This window comes from Macrotis lagotis, chromosome X, assembly GCF_037893015.1.
Source record: "Macrotis lagotis isolate mMagLag1 chromosome X, bilby.v1.9.chrom.fasta, whole genome shotgun sequence".
In the NCBI taxonomy this organism is placed as follows: Eukaryota; Metazoa; Chordata; class Mammalia; order Peramelemorphia; family Peramelidae; genus Macrotis; species Macrotis lagotis.
Genome location: NC_133666.1, coordinates 470,245,178 through 470,266,818, shown reverse-complemented (window position 1 = coordinate 470,266,818; position 21,641 = coordinate 470,245,178). Strand labels below are relative to the sequence as shown.

Here is a 21,641-nt window from a genome sequence, read left to right as displayed (position 1 = left end):
TAAGTCAACATAAAAATAATGCTAATTTATATAAAGCTTTATGTTTTAAAATCCTTAAATAAACTATTTCATTTTCTTCTCATAACTCAGTTCAATAGGTGTTGTTATCTCCATCCTAAAGATGAATGTGAGAACTAGTTTATTTGGACCCCTACTCATTTCTAATCAGTATTAATCAATTTGATATTTTAGATAAATCATGCAGGGATAATTAGATAGATTAGTTTTTATTGTGAGCCTCAAACTTTAATGTAATGTTCACTACTTGTTTACCAAGTTATGAGGCTTACTTGCAAAACCACAAGAATGGGGGCGGCTAGGTGGCACAGTGAATAGAGCACCAGCCCTGGAGTCAGGAGTACCTGAGTTCAAATCTGACCTCAGACACTTAATAATTATCTAGCTGTGTGGCCTTGGGCAAGCCACTTAACCCCATTGCCTTGCAAAAAGTAAAAAGACAAGAAACAAAACAAAACACAAGAATATTGGCAAAGACCTCTCCATCCTCTTTCGCTCAAATTTCATATCCAAACTCAGCATGGATGGGATGCCTTGATCTTTTGGAAAGTCCTCCAATTTACTTTACCTCTGGATAATGCTCTCTTGTCCAACATGAGCAGGCAACCATCTTATGACCATTTTGTCAGGAAAGCTGCCCCATACTCCAATCAACCAAAGACCCCTCTGCTAATACGCCATTTTTGGTCCTCAAGAGCAAGGTCTATCATGCAATGAGATTCTCTATTTTAATCAGGCCTCTTTTGTATATTTGGGTCTCAAGTTCTATAAAAACAAGATACTGAATGAAGTAAAGATCTCAAATCATAAGGAAGATCTGAGATTCATTTCATTAAAGGGGACAATGGACCCTTTGATAAAGTACCATTGACTCAGAGCTCTGTCTCAGTTTCTTTTATTGTAGTTTGAACAATTTTAATTCCCATAGCAATTAGTTGTTTCAGTGGACAGAATGCTGGGTCTGGAGTCAGTAAGATCTGAGTTCAAATATAATAATAATAATGTTTGCCCTTCATTTTCAAGAAGACCACAACATCAGGGAGGTGATGCCATGACAAGCATGAAAAGTGAATTTGAGTGAGCAGGTGCTGCACTAACTCATCTGCCACGCTTTCTTCTACAGTCATCTAGGTCCAGTGATGGATATGAATCAGTGATGATTGTAGATGGTCCTGAATGCAAAGCAATCAAGGTTAAATGACTTGCCTAAGGTCATACAACTAGTAAGTCAAGTGCCTGAGGCCGGGATTCAAGCTCCAGTCCTCCTGAATCCAAGGCCAGTACTCAATCCACTGCACTACTTAGTCTTAGACACTTATTAGTTGTGTGACCCTGTGCAAATCACTTAACCTCTGTCTTCATCCACTGGAGAAGGAAATAGCAAATCACTCTAATATCTTTGTCAAGAAAACTCCATGAACAGTATGGTCTACAAATCCTGAAGAGTTGGACACAACTGCACAATACTGACAATAGTTGAGGAAACTGAATTTCAAAGATGTTGTGATCTATTGAGGGTTATGCAGCTAATAAGTATCTGAGTCAGGATTGGAAATCAGATTTTCCTTATTCCAAGTCCAGCTCTCTGTCCTCTTAACCATGTAAGTCCATTAGGTTGTAACCATGTAAAGTAGCTAAACGATCCTTTTATAATTCTTACAGATTACCAAAGTGATTACATTATGCCTCTAAAATTCTGAGCTTTAGTATATTAGATGAATCTAACTTATTTTCCAAATTTTGAAGTACTATAATTAATTAAAAAAATTCTTTTCAGATAAAGATTAAGTTGTCCTAAAACTAATTTTTTTTTTCAAATTTTAACAGTAGAGTTGAAATTGGGACCTTTTTCCAGAAACTTAAAAAAAATCCTCAATCTTCTACTATACCATTTAGCTATCTAAATCTCCTCTATTTGACCTCAAACATCCTAAAAACCTTTCAGTAAAAAACAAAAATAAATTTACTTAAACTGGCAAATCAAGATCCAGTAAAGTTCCATGCATGATGCAACTTCTAGTTTCCCAAACTGCACTAGTACTCTTTTTATCTTGTTAAAAAACAGTATTTGTTAGAAGAGTTCATGTGAGGTTGTAACTTTAGTCTGATGTCTCAACTCAGAAGTTCTTCAGTGGCTTTACTTAATTGGGTGGAAGTGGAAGCAAAGGTCTTATCAGGAGAACTGGATTTGAATGCAAATTTCAGTACTTAGTAACTATGGGATCTTTGGGCATCTAGATAGTATTCTAACACTGTAATACAAAGGACTTGGGTTCAAATGTGACCTCAGACACTTACTAGCTGTGTGACTTCAAACAAGTCAGTTCTTCATCTGTAAAATAAACTAGAGAAGCAAATGGTAAATGATTTCAATGTTTTTGTCAAGAAAACCCCAAATGGAGTCACAAAGAGTCAGACACATCTGAAAAAAATAACTGAACAACTAACTCTTAGCAGACCTGGAATCTGCAAAACTTGAGTTCAAATAGACTCTGACTAGCTCTTTGACCCTGAGCAAGTCACTTAATCCTGTTTGCTTGAGTTTTGTGATCTTTAAAATGTATCTTTGCTGAGAAAACCCCAAATTTAGCCATGAATAGTTGGATGACAAACAAATCATCATCATCATTACCACCACCAACAACAATATGACCTTAATCATGTCACTGAACAGTCATTAAAGAACAGTTAGAAAAGCCCAGGAAGGCAAGAGTACCTGGGATGACCAAAAAGTTTTAGATACTGCACAGAATTTAAGAAGGATGAGAAACTGGGTGTTTTTTTAATAACTGTGGGGGTCCCTCTCATTCAGTTGTCCTCCAGTCAGGGTGGAGCACATACTTAGAGGATTTTGGTTTAGACAAGTAAATCACTTAATCTAGCTAAACTATAATTTCCTTATCTGGGAATAATAATACTGGACTGTTTGTCCCTTGGAGGACTATGGAGAGGAACAAATGAGCTCACCAAAATAAAGTGCTTCATAAATTGTACAGAACTATGTAGATGCCAGCCATTAGTGGCATTATTATTCATGGAAACTATTTCATCCCAAAGCAAATGGGGGTCTTTTCCCCCTAAGTCCAGCACTTAGTAACTCTTTTAGGTCTACACTATTTTCTTGTTACAATAGTTGAAGGTAAGCAATGTATTCCCCTACAAGATTATAAAAAACATGACAGTAGGAACCATTTTTCAATTAAATTTATTTCTTCCCAGTGCCTAGTCCAGTGTTAGTACATGGAAGTTTTGTTGGGTGAAAATAAATACGTAGCTCATTGTAAATGTACAAAAGAAAGATAATTTAAGTGAATCTTACTGCATAATTCTTTATTTTTGTTTTTAAAGAGAAATGGATTGAAATGCCATCCCAGGTCTCTCTACCAGTTTCACCACACCAGGTAGTATGGTTTAGTGGGAAGACCACTGACTTTAGATTAAGCAAAAAGTTCTACTTTGGCTTCTCCCTGTGTGATGAAAGTCATTTAAACTCTGGAGCTCACACAGCAAATCTATAAAAAGATGGTCTCTGAGCTATCTTATGAACATGGTTTAACTATCATTAAATGAGCATTTTCATCCTCAATTGCTTGTGCTTTCCCATCCAAAATTGCATTGTATATGCTCTATGAGTGTCTTGTGTGTGTAAACATATATTTATATGTATACATATATTATGTGTATCTTTTGTATATATGTATATGTATACATATACACATTCCCTCAAAATATTATAAGCTCAAGAACTATTTACTTAACTTTGATCTTTACATCTGGTCATGTAGCACAGTACATAACACACTATTAGTATAATTAGTCCTAATTACTACAATAATGAATCCCCTCATAGGCATTTAATGTTTGTTTGATTGCTTTGTTGTTTTTTTGCTATTTCAACAACCTGGTTTAGCTAGTCTGTGGAAGATTTTGTGGGTATAGCCAATGCACAATACCTTGATTTAAAGATTTTACTGGGGTGTAGCCCAAGGTGAAAGTTATTGGCAGGTGAATATCAAATGCAATTGAACAGCTCTGAAAAAAGGGCTCTGTAGTCCTCATATTAGAGTTTCTAGCCTTATTTTAACATCAGGGTAGGAGGGATTCTCTCAACATTCCTGTTTGTTTGTTTGTTTGTTTTTACTTTCATTCAGTTTTCTAGTTACCCCATGAAAGTTGAGGGTGGACTTTAAATAACTGTGTCTTCCAGACAAATGCTATGTATTGGTTTCTGCTGCTGGACTAACCCTGGTTTTTCTTTTTTGATGATGGTAATGACAACTATAATAGTAATAAATCACATTTGTAATGTACTCTATAACTTAAAAAGAACTTCTTGACAACTTGTAACCCAGAAAGTGAAAGTATTAACTTCATTTTATACATAACAAAATGGAATCTCAGAGAGGTTAAGCCACTTGCTCAGGGTCACAACACGAATTGCTGGAGCCAGAATTTGAACCACTACCCTCTCTAGACTTCATCCAGAATTTTTTTATCATGTCACCATGGTCTGATTTTAGGTCATTCTATCTCTTGGTCCCTACACTAGTCTGGTAACTAGTTACTGAATCTTGAATATGTGATTAGCACATCTTCTCTTTAGTATCTATGAACATAATTTGTAAAATGTATTACAGTTTTTTCACTGGTTACTTGGCCTTGAATTAATCCACCCTCCTATTATCTCATGCATTTCTTTGAATTTAAAGGTGTGTAACTTCCTAGAAACCAGTGGCATCTAAAATGTTTTCATATGATCTCAGTAAATTCTCACAATGAAGTGGGTTGAACAGGTAGTATTATCACCAGTTTATAGATGGAATGAATGAAGTTCTGACCCAAGACCACAAAGTAAATAGCAGAAATAGGAATGAAATCCCAGTCTTCCAACACTAGGTTCAGTCACTTACAATACTGCTTTCTTCTCATGTTGAGATTGTATGTCAAATGCTTCTGCAGAGCTGCTTTTCTTTGGTTTACAAAGTATGAGTTAATTTGGAATTCTATTTGAAATAACACTAACAACATCAACCCGACCCTTTCACAGTGTCAGGAAGTGCAGATCATTTCTTTGATAAAAGTAGCTCGATTTGATGCCCTGACCTTGCCATTTGATTTTAAGTTCAGAATACAGAAATATGAGGATTGGTTGTTTAGTAATTCTCTGAGAATCAGAATGTCGGCATTAAAAGGGATTTTATAGGTCATATAGCCTTTATTGGATGAGAAGAATGCTCTCTTAGTATCCCTATAAAGACATCACCTAACTTGGATGCTCCTGGGAAGGGGAAATTCTCTATGGCTCTGCAACTCACTGCCTGTCTGATACTGAGTAGGTTTCTTAAGTTCTCATGACCTCAGTTTCCACATCTGAAAGAGGAGTGAGTGCGTAGATCACTTTATTTCTAAGGTCCCCTCTAATTTTAATTCTGTTGTCTAAAGGTAACCCATTCCTTGAAAGATATCTCTGCTTCTTAGAAAACTCATCCTAAAACTAAGCTAAAATCTATCCTCTACAAAAACTCTCCATTGCCAGGGGGCAGCTAGGTGGCACAGTGGATAGAGTACAGGCCCTGGATTCAGGAGGAACTGAGTTAAAATCCAGCCTTTAATGGTCTAGCTGTGTGACCTTAGGCAAGTCACTTAACCCCATTGCTTTAAATAAAAAATAAAATAAATTTTAAAAAACCTCCCCATTGCTCTTGTTTCAGTCCTCTTAGAACAATCAGTGTAAGTCTAAACCCCCTTCTATGTGACAGTTCTTAAAACATTTAGGACCACAGGATTCTAGAGTTAGAGGTGAAAAGGACCCTAAAAGACATCTAGTCCAATGCTCTTAAAGGTGAACCTCCCATGTCTTCTCCAGGCCAAACATTTCTGCATGAATCCTCATGATTTGATTTCAAGACCCTTCATCACCCTGAGCACTTTCTTTTGGAGACTTGACTTTTTGGAATGACATGAAAAACAACACCTACAGATTAGTATGCTAATCCTAACCTATATAGAGTAATGTAAGAAACTTTACAAAAGCTAAAAAATTCTACAAAGGTGAGAATTTAATATCTACTGACATATTCTGAGTCCCTGTTCTCCGGGGTAAACCCCATCTTGAATCTTTAAATTATCTTTACCCTATCCTGCTTTTAGAGGTTATCTGAGCCAACTACCTCATTTTTACAGATGAGGATACTTCAGTTCAGAGAGTTTAAATGACTTGTCAAAGAGTGCACGGACAGAAAGTGGCAGGTTCAGAATCTAGACCAAGATTTGCCAGCTCCAAATCTAGCATTCTTTCTAATACCCTATGATTGATCATAGAATATATCTTACAATCTTACAATAGATTTTCTCATTTTGCCACCAGGAATTAAATTGGGAAGAGAAGGCCCAGGAACTCACTGTGGCAACCTATCCCAATAAATCCCTGTTGTGACTGCCACAACTAATCCAGGCACCCCTGGCTTTTCAGTGGCAACTTTAAGAGTGATTTATGACTCTGGATCTGTGTCTCATACCACAAAAAAAGGATTTCATCACTATTAAGAAGAGACTGGCATATTACTCAATACATTTTAGTAAGATCAACTTTGTGCCAATCCCATTGAGCCACAATTGATAGTCTTTCATTTATACCACTGGGAAGCCAAGCAGAAATGATATTCTGTTTTGGAAATAAGACTGTTGAACTGAACTCTGTTAAAAGGTTTGGGCTCTAAAGCTCAGTCTTATTTAAGTATTTTATAAACACTTTAAAGTTTACTATCTACTACAATTCCCAAAACATGAAAAGGGATAGGGGAAAACATAGATTCCATATGGTCCCTGACCACAATTAATTTAGTTTGGTCAGGGAGGAGGGGCAGACAATACATATAAAATGACATAGAGGCAATATTGTATAGCAGAAAAGTGTTGAATTTGGAGTAAAAAACAACTTAGACTCAAATAATGACTTGGTCATTGAATATCTGGAAGCCTCAGTTTCCTCATAAACAAAATGAGATGATCTTTAAGGACCCAATGATTCCATGAAGTGTTAAATTACATGGTAATTACCATAATTATTATTGAACTATTAGCTGGTATAATGGCCTGAAGTCAAAAAGACTAACCTTCCTAAGTTCAAATCTGGTCTCAGATAGGTAGTGTTCTTCCCTGGGCAAGCCACTTAACTCTGTTTGCCTCAGTTTGCTCTTCTGTAAAATGAGCTGGACAAGGAAATGGCAAACCACTCCAGTATCTCTTCCAAGAAAATCCCAAACAGTGATGGTCACAAAGAATTGGACATACATGAAAAATTACTGAACAATAATTACTATAAGAACTACAAGAATTTATGGGAATGAGAGCAGTCAAATAATTTAACTATTAAATTCTTTTAATCATAAGACTTTTATGACAACTCTGCATTTGAATAGGTCATATGACAATGCTTGAAGGAGAAACTGAAATTTGCAAATGGATATTTTGAAATATATGAAAAATCCAAGGGGAATTTTCCCCAAGAAGTTGAAACAGACCAACTATTGTGATGTCTTAAGTAGCTACATGTTAAAGATAAAGTGGACAAATGAGATACCTCAAATTATGAACACAGGACAATGCAGAAAACAGAATGTCTGCTTTTTTTTTGCTGTTTTCTTTGGAGAAGATCTCATTTCAACAACAAACTATCCATTACTCAAGCACAATTCTGGAAAATTAATCAGCTGGTGATAAGTATATCAGAAGAAAAGTTAAGATTCTACTCTTTCTCCTTCAACTGAATGGCTATAATAAAACCACTTGCAATGAAGTCCTAAGAAATCTAGAAGGCAAGCACCTGCAAGTGGTCCAGTTTCTAGGAGTTTACAATCTAGTAACCCCATGCTTCAATTAGGCTATTTGATGAAATGATATCATTAGTGAAAATTCCGAGGTTAGGAACTAAGGAAGAATTCCAAGAGCATGAAAGGTCTTGCTCTTCTCAGTCTTTGGCTTTAGTATTTTCATGTTATTTGTTCATGATCTGATCCTACAAAATGATCTGTTTGTGCTCACAGGTTTTTCTTTCAAAATAAAATATTTTCTAGGACATAATACTATTCCAAAGATCTTTTGAACCTCTTCAGAAGAATTGAAGAGGATGATATTCAAGGAAGGCACATTAGAAGCCATCAGGTTCAATATTTTCATTTTATAGATGAGTTTGGATATAAATGGGATAAGTGACTTAATAATAAGTATGTGAGAAAGGATTTGAATCTGCATCTTTCTAAATATAAATCCAATGCCCTATCCACTATATATCAGTTGAAAAAAGGAGGGTAAAACCACAGCAGCAAACAATAAATTAAAAAAAAAAACAGTCCAATATTCATCTATATGGATACTCAGACCCTTAATTTTATTTTCTTATTGCTCTTTTTTCCCCTCAATTCTGCAGTCCTCTCCTCCTCCCCTTGCCCCCCTGCCCCAGGCATTCTATCCATTATACCAGCTAATAGCAAAACATCCAGGAAGCAATCCATGAAGGGTTGGGAAGGGTATTTGTGTATATTACAAACTCTATTCAGGTAACCAGAAGGAATCATCAATACTAGATCTAATTCCTATTTTCTCTCTTCTCTCTCCAGTTGAGCTAATACACCAGAGTAATAAGATATAAAAAAGAAAGTAATTTTCCCTTGTCTTCCTTCATTTAACAATATGTCCTTTTCCCTATTTAATCTCTATAAGTTACATTAACCTCTATTAGCATGCAAATTCCTTGAGGTCCAATAGACTTATCATGTTAAGAGTAGGGACTAGTTTTTGTCTTTCTTTGACTCAGTGCTTACTACATACAGTGTCTGGCACCTAGCAGGCACTGAATTATCAACCTTAAATTAAAAGAAAGAAAATGACACCTTTTAGAGAACATCTACTTTAAAGAACTCACACACACACACACACACACACACACACACACACACAATTTTGTCTATCCTTTCTGGGTTTACATCTATGATGCCTCTGTTTGAATGGAAACATCAAAGATATAGAGATTATTGTTTCATTGAGATATACCACTTTTAATATGCTAATCATTACTACCCATCAACATCCAACATCTGCTATATGTCTACTTGGTGTAGCTTCCCATGACACCAAGCATAGGGGATGAATCTCAAGCTCAAAATGCTTACTTAGTACTTAGTACTTACTTAGTCAATAGCATACATCTAGTGACTCCAGAATATATATTTATTACTACCATCATCATGAAAAATTGCATCACTATTTTCAATTATGGGGAATGAAAAAAATGAAATTATAGCAACTAAGTTAGCCATGCTTTGTATAAATTTTCAGGTGAATTATGAAGCAAACTATCAACCCACAAAAGCATTCACAAATTTCTCCACAATTTCCAGTTTATCCATGATGACAGATCTGAAATCTAGTAGCTTCAATAACTCAAAAACATTGGCCAAAAATTTAGGGAATTGATTAGAGAAAACCTACTTTGTATCAGAAAATTCTTAATGAAAATTCTTTGTTGCCAAAATATTACAAAAAGTATGAATCTTATTGCTGTTGCATTTCCTTTTACAGTCTAACATGACATACTGTAAAAATCTTGACAATAATCATAAATGATTACTTTTTAGTTTTCAAACAACTCAAACTACTCTGAAGAATGTGAATGTTATTTATTTCATGAAATCAACACAAAGACAGGATTTGATTCATAAATTCATTGACTATTTTTATAGGCTATACATACCCATGTAATAGACTGGGTCCCTAGATATGTTCTTAAACTTTTATGCAATGGATACACATTTCGTTTTACATGTTACTTTGACTTTCAGAGTGCTAAAATGTATTTTCATCTTAATAATTTCATTTAATCCTCACAACAATCCATCTAAATAGGTGCTATTATTATTATTCCTATTTTACTATTGGGGAAACTGATTTGCCCTGGGTCACACAGTTGATGTTGGATTTGAATTTAGATTTTCCTGTCTCCAAACCCAGCATTCTCTCCACTGTGCTACCTACCATAACTACTTAAATGACTTGCCCAAAGCTAATGAATAGTAGGACCAACACATAAATTTAGTTCCTGTCATTCCTAGTCTACTACCTTTTCCCCCCATTATACAATTTTGTAAATTCAAGTCATCCTCTTAAATATTCCTTGAAAAGAATAATACATTGTTTCTACTTTATACACAATTATACAGCATATGACTGTAGTATTTCATTATTAATCACCTGGTAGTACATTATCCTTTTTTTAAAAAACTGAAGTTATCACATTCCATTTCCATACAGTACCCCCACCCCCTCCCCACCACAATTGTGCACAATTATTGTACTAGATGATCTGGAATTCCCAAGGTGGGGTTGCCAGTAAGTTATGCAAATACCAGGAAATAAAACCTAATATGAATGTGTCTGCCTTTCAGATACCCCATTGACCCCTGGAGTCCTGATAAATTCTAATCAGCTGTATTAAAGGGTTATGTTTAAAGGCCCTGAAAATGTCTTGCAAAATCTACCCCTTGGTTGAATTTATGCTTAGGGTTCCCAGTCCTAACACTTTGATTGCTAGAAGTCAGATTGGTTTGGCCAACTTCAGCAATCAAGAGGAGAATCTTACTGGTTTCTGTTTCTCCTGGGCTCCCTAGCTTTCTAGATTCCTGTAGCTGGGATTGTTTTCCTTGAGTCAGCAGTAGACCATATATGCTTAAGTCAAAGTTACCACAAAGTTTTCAAACCTGGCCTCAGACATCTACTGGCTGTGTGGTCCTAGGCAAAGCACTTAATTCTGTATGCCTCAGTTCCTCATCTGTAAAATGAACCAGAGAAGGAATTGGCAAACGACTCCAGCATTTTTGTTGAGAAAAACCTCAATGGAGTCACAGAGTTTGAAAAAAACAAACCAACTGAAATGATTCAAAGTAACCACAAAGACCCACCAGCAGAGGACCTAGAGGATGGTAGTCTCTAGTTGCCATATTCCCTGTCAGGTTCAGAGTTGATCCAAACTACTGCACAACTGGAAAGGTCCTGAAGGTTCTCCAAATAGGAGACAAAGAAGCGGAGAGAGGAGTACCCCACAATCATCATCCAGTGTCCTTCAGCCTAGCATTCAAACTTGAAAACAAATTCATACAGTAAAATACTAGGCCCTTTCAATCAATTTGCCCTCAAGTATGTACAAAATTCCTATTACAGGTCAACATCATATTAAGCACTGGGGATCCAAACATAAAGACTGAAATAATCACCACTCTGAATTCGTTTCTATAAGGACAAGGGAAAATGTTATAAAACCACATTAACACAAAGTTGAGTTTAAGGTACAGTTAAAATCTTCAACCAAATTTAGCCAGTTCCAATCCCACTAAAACTAAAAGTCTATTCCTATGCTGACACTGATTTAAAAAAAAATACTGTCTGATATGGTGGTTACTTTTGAATCAAACATGCTACTTATATAGGTGATCCAAAGTACTATTACTTATGTGCTCTAATAATGGGAATAAATAGATTCCCAAACAAAAATATTCCTTCCAAATTACAAGCTTTTTCCTAGCTGCATTGCTATTAAAAACTATGAAAGGTAGTGAATAATTTTTTCAGGGAGAATTTAACTCAAAATGAATTATAGTAAGATGTATTCATAAATTATTATTCATTTTTCATCTTCCAATCCTCTTTTACTTTCCCACTCCTAAAAGAGATAGAGGTTTAAATTACAGGACAAGAGTAAAATTTTGTAGGCACAATGAACCTTGGAGTATGTCTCCACCTTTCACAGTCATACAAACTTGTCAAAGGTGGTTTGGGTTGGTCCTCTAGTCCATCACTTTATTCAGTCACTTGTCCTACATCACATTCTAAGACCAAGTGGATTGAGAATCTACACTTTGACAACTAACAGAAAAAAAGTTTTTATATGATTTTAGGAAAGTATGTGAAAAGAAAAACTTTAAACACACCTACTCATCTGATAGTTAAAATACAGCAGGATTATAAGACCTTTGGCATATTTCTAACATACTTAAGCCTAAAAAAAAACCCTAAAACAACAGCAGTTTTCTTACTAAGAATTACAGACACTTCAGGTAGAAAATTAACACAATTTCTATTCTTTATGTTATGTGTTTAACACATTCATGATTCACATCTCTGAGGTTGTGAACATCTTACTCAAGTCAATGTCTTCAGCCTATGCATTTTCAAAGCAGAGTGCACTGACATTGTACATCTCTCATACATCCTACTGAATTGCACAGACGAGTGTCATCCCAAAAGTCTGTCCTTGAAAATGTCTAATTTTTAAATGCAACAGGTATTAGGAACCTATTCCTATCTTTTTTGGTCTCTACTGGTAAGCATTGTATTCTAAAAAGTTGGAATAATGTTTCCCAATTAGCAGATATTAAACACTTTTGCTGTTTCTATCGTTCAGACTTCCAGACAATGTTTCCCATTTACCAGATATTAGAAACTTTTGCTCTGTTTCTATAGTTCAGGCTTCCAGATAATAATAATAAACCTTGTGTTTTATTTTAAGGAGTTTCAGTGGTACTGTCACCAGCCAGCAATATGCTCATCACACTGAAAAAGCTGTCACAATGTATTTCTTTTCTTTTCTTATTTAATACTAGGATTAATGAGAACAGCGACAGCATGACTATTCTTGCTGTAGGGTGAAATATAGTTTACATAGGGAGGAATGCAAGCCAGACTCTTACTAAGTGGGTAATAAAACGACAAAACAAAAAAAAAAAGCCACACACACACACAACACACACACACCACCAAAACAAACATTACAAGGCCCACCTTTAGGAGTCTTTGCTTTAGCAATTCGATGGAAAGAAAGCTTTGTGGTTAAGCTAAAAGGCTTCAAAAAAAAAAAAAACCCCTTCCTTTGTCCACTTAAGACAAACTGCAGCAGGACTCTAACCCTCCTTACAGGAAATGCGATGCTCGGATTAGGTGGCCCTGTGGATTTCACCGCGCGGCAAATGAATCAACTGAGGGCCGGGGGGGGGGGGGGGTGTCTCTGGAGAGGCTCATTAATTAAATAACGAGAGACACTAGCAGCAATTGCACAACATCTTCCCCAAAGAGGCGAGCAAACCCCTGCCTGTCCGTCCGTCTGTCTAGGCTCTCCCTGACCCGTGTCCTCCAAGGGCGTCCTTCTCCCGACTGACTGTCGGGGAGGGCCGGGGCCGCCTGAGGGTGCTCGCGCCCGTCCCGAGCCCAGCCCGGCCCTCCAAGCTGGCCTCCGCGGTCCCGGGCTTCGCGCCTGGGTGGAGCAGCCGCGACCCGCGGACACGCAGGAGCTCGCGCTCTCCCGGCAGCCACACGCGCGCGGGCCCCCGCCGCCCGGCGAAGTCCAGGAGAAGATGGAGGAGGAAGGGGCCAGGTGCGGGCGCCGCGACCCCCGGGCGGAGGAGGGATGCGCCCCGCGCTACCTACCCAGGAGGAGGAGCCGGTGCGTCTGCTTGTACTCCCTCTTCTGCTCCTTGAGCGCCCGGTCGATGCTCTTGCTGACTTTCTTGGCTTCGCGCTCGGCCTCGCGCTCCTCCACGCGCAGCTTGTCCCAGTGCTGCTTGAGCGGCTGCTGCTTCTGCTTGCCGTGCTTCGGCGGCGGCGGCGGCGGCGGCTGCTTCGGCTTGTGCCTCCGCTCGGCCGCCCCGTGCCCCGCGCCGCCGCCGCCGCCGCCGCCGTTCTGCAGCACGAGCGCTCGGTCCCCGCCGCCGCCGCCGCCGCCGCCGCCCCCGGCCCGGTCCCCGGGACGGCGAGGCTCCGCGCAGCCCGGCGCCGGCGGGGCGGTGCGGCCGGGCTGCGGCGGCGGCGGCGGCGGCGGCGGCGGCGGCGGCTCCGACTCCGAGGTGGAGGCGTTGGACGCGGAGCCGCTGGGATCCCCGAAGAGCCGCGGCCGCAGACTGTAGCACAGTCCCATGTTTCACTACGGAGCGGGGTGTGGGGAGCCCGAGCCCGAGGAGGAGGAGGAGGCGGGGGCGGGGAGGGGAGGAGGCGGGGAGGGGAGGAGGCGGCGGCGGGGGAGGGGGCCGGGGTGCGGGGGGGGCCGGAGGGAGCACCTTCTCCGGCCGCTCCCCCCGCCCCCCGCCCCCCGCTCCGGCGGCAGCCGCTGCCGCTGCCCCCCGCTCCGGCGGGGCCCGGGGGGCCGCGACCTACAGCCGCATGCCCGCCCGCCAGCCGCCGAGGGGGGACGCGGTGGGCGCGGGCCGAGCGGGCGAGCGGCGGGCGCCCTCACGTCCCCGATGGGCCATTTTGCATTTTGCTCCTCCGGCGGCGGCGGCGGCGGCGGCGGCGGCGGCGGCTGCGGCGCTCTCGGCCCGGCCCGGCTCCGAGCTCCAGATCACCTGACACGGAGGGAGCGCGGACAGCGCCGGCGGCCCCCTCCCCCAACCCCCGGCTTTACCGTAAATACCGCTGCCCAAGAGGAGGGCGCAGCGCCGGACGCCCGCGGCGGCCGGCCCCCCGAGCTTCGCCCCTTGCAGCCCCGGCCCCCGACCTCAGCGGCCGCCTGAACGCAGTCCCTGGCCGCGGTCTCCCCTCCAAAGGACGTCCTGATTGGGACACTGAACGGTGAACGGTAAACATGAAACCCTGGGTGCTGAAGGCTAACCTGCCTGGAATTTCCTATATTCTTCACATAAACCGACTCCTGCCCGCTCTCATGCTCATTTACCTACATCTTCTTGCCTATAAAGAGACACACACAAGCTAAGGTCGATGCTTTCCTGTATATACAGTATGGACTGTACAAAGAACCTGCGTCCAATCTCTACTTCATGTGATGCAGGGAATCACGGATTTGGAATTGGAAGGTACTTTAGGATGCTCTAGTCAAACCTCTCATTTGACAGAAAGAGATACACAAAGAGGTCATGTGACATGCTCTAGGTCAAACAGAGGTGCAGGTCCTCTGGTCTTCCACTCGGTAGCACCACCACCGATTCTGAATCCTGACTCTGCCGAGTACTCCATATGTGACCTTGGACAAGTGATTTAATTTCTCCACATCTCAGTTTACTACGTGTCACCTTTTAGATAATTGATTCGGCCTCTATGAGGCTCAGGTGCTTCTGATGTAAAATAAAGGGATCGGACTAGATGTCCCAACCAGTTGTAAAGCTATAATTTGAAGAAAATCAAATGCCTCAACATGTATTTACATACCCTTCAAATAACCTTCAACCAATCCAAACCTTTAAACATCATATATCTTTTCCATATTAATGATAAATTTGCGGGATCAAAATGCAATTATAAAAGGATACATTGAATGTTTTCTTTTTCTTAACTATGAGCAGTAGTTCAAATCAGCATGATTTGAGTATGAGTATGTATCCTTTAATAATTGATTTATTTTCGTTATGGATTTTCAGTATGTTCTGCCATTTAGATGAAGTTAAAGATGGCATACTTATGTTATAAAGCTAGATAACTAAACAGGTTGGAAGAATGGGCAAAACTAGAAACATTGAGTTTAAGAAGGACAAATACAAATCCTATAACTGGGTTTTTAATTTGGGGGAGAAAGAGAAAAAATATCTTATATGAAAAAGGAATAGTTCAAGGAGACTGCAGATTCAATATGAATTAACACTATGACATGGTAACCAAGAAGTTAATTAAATCTTGGGCTGCATTAATAAAAAACTAGGTATCTAGAAGGAGGGAAATGATAGCACTTCAGTGCAGAACACACCTGGAGAATTGCCATCAATTCTAGGAGCCTTGTGTTAGCAAAGACATTTAAGAAGAAACAGAGCAACCTAGAGGGTGAGGGGACTCAAGAACATGCCATACAAGAATCAGTTGAAGGAACTAGGGCTATGGAGTTTGGAGAAGAAAAGATTTAGGGGAGACACAGGTTCAGAGCTGGAAGACACTTTGGAGGTCATCTAGTTCAATCCCTTCATTTTAAAAAAGAGGTGTAAGGAAGGAAATGAACATGTGTTGAGCATCTGTTGTGCCCCAGTCACTGTACTAAACACTTTACCATTATTGTCTCATTATATACTCAAAGCAAGCCTATGAGGTAGCTTTTATTATCCCCATCACAATTGAGGAAACTGAGGTAAGTAGAAATTAAGTGACTTGACCACAGTGACATAACTGAAGGCAGATATGAACTTGAGTCTTCTGGACTCAGACTAATAACTTTCTGCAGCTATAACATTCTTAGAGAAGAAAATGACCATGCTAAGAGGAAGTTATGGCTTAAAGGAAAAGGAAAATCTAAGACCAGAACAGCAGGACTTTTGTGAGTTGCTTAAACAAAACAGACCTAAGATGAATGTGAAGTATCCGTCTAGCAATTCTCCAAAATCTCTTTAAGAATTTTTACTTCCCAAGAGCTTATTACAGAGATGCTGGGTCATGAATTAAGAATTAGTTAACAACCATGTCTTTTTGTGGTGGAAGAATTTTTTTAAATGGCTTTATATTCCATCTGATACTTTTGTACAGTAAATACATTGCAGAAAAGACTCTTTAGTTCTTTTTAGGGGAGAGCCTGCTCATGAAATATATTTAAGTCTTGTAGTAAAAGGCATATGTTAGAAAAGGTGAGAATAAGCCTTAACCCTTATCTTTGGAATCAGAGTTCCCCAGGATGAATTTGAATCTGCTTGAACCCAGACCCAGAGCCCCTTTTCTGAGGGAACCCCTCCCTAGAAGAGAGGTGACCTCTAGTCCTGTGAGTTCCTAAGTGGAAGTAAAAATGATACACCAAAACTATATATTCTCCATGCTTGACAGTTACTCAGACTTTAATTAAATGTATTTGGGTGTCATATTGTTTAATGCTACTGAGTTGAGAAGATGACATTTCTAACTGGCTCTTGCTTTTTTGATTCTGGTATAATCTTATTAGAGAGTACCATCACTTTTTAACTGTGATTTAATTTCTTCCAACCTCAGTTTTTTCTTGGGCCAGAGGAGATCTGAATTTAGATGCTAGGATTCTATACTGCTGTAATGATTGTATTAATAACCTATTTTCTAGAAAATGAAGGAAATCAAGACTTTTAGGACAAAACAGATTAGAAACTAACTGATAATGGTTGAAGTTGTTTAAATTATGATTACAAAAGAGCGTTTTATGATCTCTGTAATTAAATAATATATAATTCCAAAAAACATGTAGATAAACAGTATTAATGATTTTATATGACCTTTCCTTATTAAAAAAGAAAAACTGTGGAAATATAGATTCAGGAGAGTTCCTGTTGTTCCTTTTCCTGGGAACCCCTATAGATATTTGCTTGATCTGGAGAATCATCTTTATTTTTAGAAAATGTTTTGAAAATTTTTATTTTATTCCATAAATTAAAAATAAAACAAATTTTTAAAAAGAAAACTTGTCAAACTTCTTGAGTTATTAAAGACATATGTGCAAAAAACCAAAAATATTTCATAAAAATACTTTCCTTAGTTGATACAAGTAGTAGAGTGAGACTGAAGGCCTTTGGCCCTCAGAGTGCTGAGTTTTTGCATTTCATGCTCAAAAATTTAAAGAGTAATGGAAAACTTAAGGGTTTAGATGTGGATTCTTTCTTCACTGAATATAAAACTAGGTCAGCAAGACTCATAAATGCCCAGGAAACTTTATAGGGTTCATGTCAAATCTATCTATACTTGAATTCCTCTTGCTACATTGAGATGATACTGACCAAAAAGGAACAGATTGTTACAAAGTCAAAAAAGTAAATTGATCAAAAGAAAAAAAATAATCTCAAAAGAAACTGATGACACAAAATTTTTTTGTCATGGGTCATTTATTTTTCAGACTCCATTCTTTAGGGTTTTTCTTTCAAAAATACTGGAGTGGTTTGCCATTTCCTTCTCTGGTTCATTTTACAAAATAGCAAACTGAGATAAATATGGTTGAGTGACCAGCCCAGGGTCACACAGCTAGTCTGAGATCAAATTTGAACTCATGGAGTTATTATGAAAATCAAATGAATTAACACAAGTGCTTAAAGCAAGGTAGAAACGCAATATAGTAGCATTAATACTGTGATTCATCAATATCTCAGAAGAGAGCATTCATGAATTACTAAGGACAAAAAATAATCTTCATTTGCTGGCCACCCCTCTTGTAAGGAGACATTCCAAACTGAACTAGATTCACAACACAACAAACATCGTGGCTATTTGTGAATGGTTTGTCCAACCTTCAGAAATCCATAAGGAGGCAACTAAATACTTCTTTAGTAGATTTTTGGAATGGATATTTGAAATCCCCAAAGTCAATCTTCTTGCCTTAGGATCATTTTTTTTTTGTTGCCATTGCTGTTTTGTTCAAGCATGCACTTCTGGTGGTTGACAACTCAGTCTTTCTTTTCCCTTTCCTTTTCCCACCTAAAAAGTTAAGGGAGAGAGGAGATAAAGAGTACATACACTGATAGGAATTAAGAAGAAGTAAAAAAAATGAACTTCCACTATTATAGAAAAAAGCAGAGTTTCAGATAGATGGGGACAACCTAGGAATGGAGCAATGGAACTGTAAGTGGGACCACAAAGGAGAATAAGATCTCTGCAAATGGGAAGAGAAACATTTGAGGTTAATGTCAGATGTCACAGAATCTCTTAATTGTCACAGGACCCACCAGTCAGTGAATTTAGGCTACTGAAATTTTTTCCTGTTAATGTCATGAATCTTTTGTAGGAGCTAATTCTAAACCTTTCTTGGGAGAGGAGCATGAGAAATGGTTATGCTTCCAGAAGATTGATGATTTAACATGATTTCCACCTATTGACAGACTAGAAACATATGTTTTCATATGCAACCAGTGAATGAATTTGTTTGATTTACCTATTCTTATGTGTTTAAAGGGAGAGATTTTCTTCTGTTGAAAAAATTGTTTGTGGGAGTGGGTGAATAACAAAGAGCATCAATGGAACATTTTAAAATGCACTGAAGATAGCAGAAATTCAGAAGAGGACATTGAGAAGCAGCAGGAACCTTAGTTCTATAATATTACATTTAAGGCAAATATTAAAAACAAACTTCATATAATTTAATACTCTCATAAAAAATCTTCATTTGGTATTTTCCTTGTGAATTTAAATGGTAATGTTCATTTTTTTATGACTTTCTGATACTTCCACCTTAAGGAATGGACCCTAGGACAGCCATGTTTACTCATTCATTCCTCTCTTAAGACCTGTACCTAATTCTGTACTTCTTTCTCAACCAGTCTCCAGAAGCAAAATACAACCTCTTGTAGCCTTTTCTTCAGATTTCTCATTTCTTCACAGAACCTTCTTTTTAAAGAAAGACCCAGAAACCAACCATGTTTACTCATTCATTTCTTTTAGTGACAGTCTTGACTCTCTCCACCATGCCCAGAGCAAGTACCTTCCCTTCCTTTTCAGCTTCTTTTTTTTTGAGTGTAGTTGTTATTCCTCATTAGAATGTAACCTCCTCAAATGCTGAAACTCTTTTAGCTTTTGTTTGCCCAACAATAGTAAATGTTTAATAAGCACTTGATAATAATGAAAGAACATTATGATAAATATATAAGAAAATGAAAAAATATTTTAAGTTCAAGTACTAATTGCAGTGAGATAATGTTGATAAAGTGCTTAGCACAACCTTGACACATATGTTTAGTAGGTGCTTTATCATTGCTGATTCTCTTCCCAGTCACTCTTCCCTTACTGGCAGAATCTTACTTGGGAAGAGCTAAAATGAAATAGATTTTGAAGTACTGAAAGAAAAGATTTTCTGGATAAAAGAGAAAGTCATAACAAGTATTAAATTACTGAGGAGTTTCCAAGATTAAATTTAGATCCATATGAGTGGAACTTGGGTGAAAATGGCTAGAATGTATTTTTTATTGTGGTAGTTCTTAGATTTAGGCTATGTTGATATTTTGGGGAAAGGGTCCAATAAATGTGCAATGGCACTGTAGTAGTGAGAAAAAAATACTTAAAAGCACTAGATGTGAGCTTATTGACCTTTGAAGAATTTATGTTAGGTTGTTGATAGCTTAGACTCCTTCCTTTGGAAACTGACCATTCATATCCTTTGATTATATCAACCAGGGAATGTTTCTTATTCTCCTCATTTTGAATCAGAAAATGAGCCCAATTGGTTCAACTATACCTGAAAACAATTTGGATCTTTGCATCCAAAATCACTAAACTGTGCATATCCTTTGACCCAGTGATAACAGTATCAGACTTATCCCTCAAAGATGTCATAGAAAGAGGAAAAGGTAACATATATGCAAAAAATATCACGGCAAAGAACTGAAAACCAGGGGGTATTTGTCAATTGGGAAATGTCTGAACAAATAATGTGATGAAAGTTAGTTACTAAATGCCCCAACTTTTTTGGTAGTATTTCCTAAAAAAGCTGAGGTCCATTATAACTACAAAAAAGATTGATATAAAAGTATTAAGAGAAAGCTTGAGACTGACACATCCTATGCTTTAGCTAAGAGTTAGATGCAAATGTTCCAAGAGAGAGCTTACTAATCAAGCAGTAGAGCCTCGAATTTCAAAGTAGCTACCAAATGAAAAAAAATTAGGGTTATTTGAGGGTTGAGATGTTCACTTACCTGGAGAATATTATTATGGCATAAGAAATGGCAAATATAAGGAATCCAGAGAATCATATGAAGAATTATTTGAAGTAATAGAGAGAAGAAAATATAATCAAGAGAACAATATACACGATTATTATTGAAATAAAAACAGCACAAAAAGTAGGTAAACTTAAAAAAATTGGAACTATCCTATTTTGTGAAATAACTATAGTACTTTAAGAAATGATTAGCAGTATGGTGTCAGAAAAACCTGAGAAAACCTTTATGAAGTCATGCAAAGTGAAATGAGAGGAACCAGATCAGTGAACACAGAAATAGAAATGTTAAAAGGATGATCAGTTGTGAAAGACTTAGCTTAACTACTCTGCTCAAGACAAGTCAAAGACAGGACAATTCCAGGAGACCCATGATGAAAAATGTTTTCCACCTCCAGAGATAGAACTGGTGAACTCTGAATATAGACTGAAGCATAATCTGTTTGCTTTTAAAATTTTCTTATTTTGTATCTGTTTTCTTTTATAATATGGCAAATGTAAAAAGTCATTTTTTTTTTGCATGATTTCACATGTATAACTGATATCAAATTGTTTATCTTCCCAAGGACAATCTGTCTCTTGGTTTCATCACTCACTGAAACATCTCTCTCCAAAACTATAAATGATCTTTTCATTGGTAAAGTCAGTAGTCTAGTCTCAGATTCTCATCTTTCTTGACTTGCCTGTAATATTTGATTTTTTTGGCCATTCTTTTCTCCTGGACACCTTGTTTTTGTGACACTGTTTTCTCTTGATTGTTCATATATCTAACCATTCCTTTTCAGTCTCCTTTACTGAATCACCATTTATATCATATCCATGAATATCATATCTCTGAACTGTGAATATATTCTAAGGCTCACTCCTATGTCTTATTCTATTTCATCTCTACATTTTATTATTTATTGTTTCTGATGGTTTTCTTTAGGTCTCATGGGTTTAATTATTATTTCTATGTAGATCTATGTTTTGAGATATAATCTCTCTCTTAAACTCC

General features: G+C 38.2%; 1 protein-coding gene across 2 annotated transcripts in view; it reads right to left on the bottom strand.

Annotated features, from left to right (window-relative positions):
- GNAL (G protein subunit alpha L) overlaps positions 1-13,575 on the bottom strand; it is a 509,094-nt gene extending 495,519 nt beyond the window's left edge. The window contains exon 1 of one of the 2 annotated variants that reach the window (XM_074207178.1): positions 13,492-13,575. The gene's annotated coding sequence lies outside the window, so the exon portion shown is untranslated. The remainder of the gene's footprint in view (positions 1-13,491) is intronic. The other variant, XM_074207179.1, reaches the window with a different exon arrangement.
- Between the last annotated feature and the right edge of the window lie 8,066 nt (positions 13,576-21,641).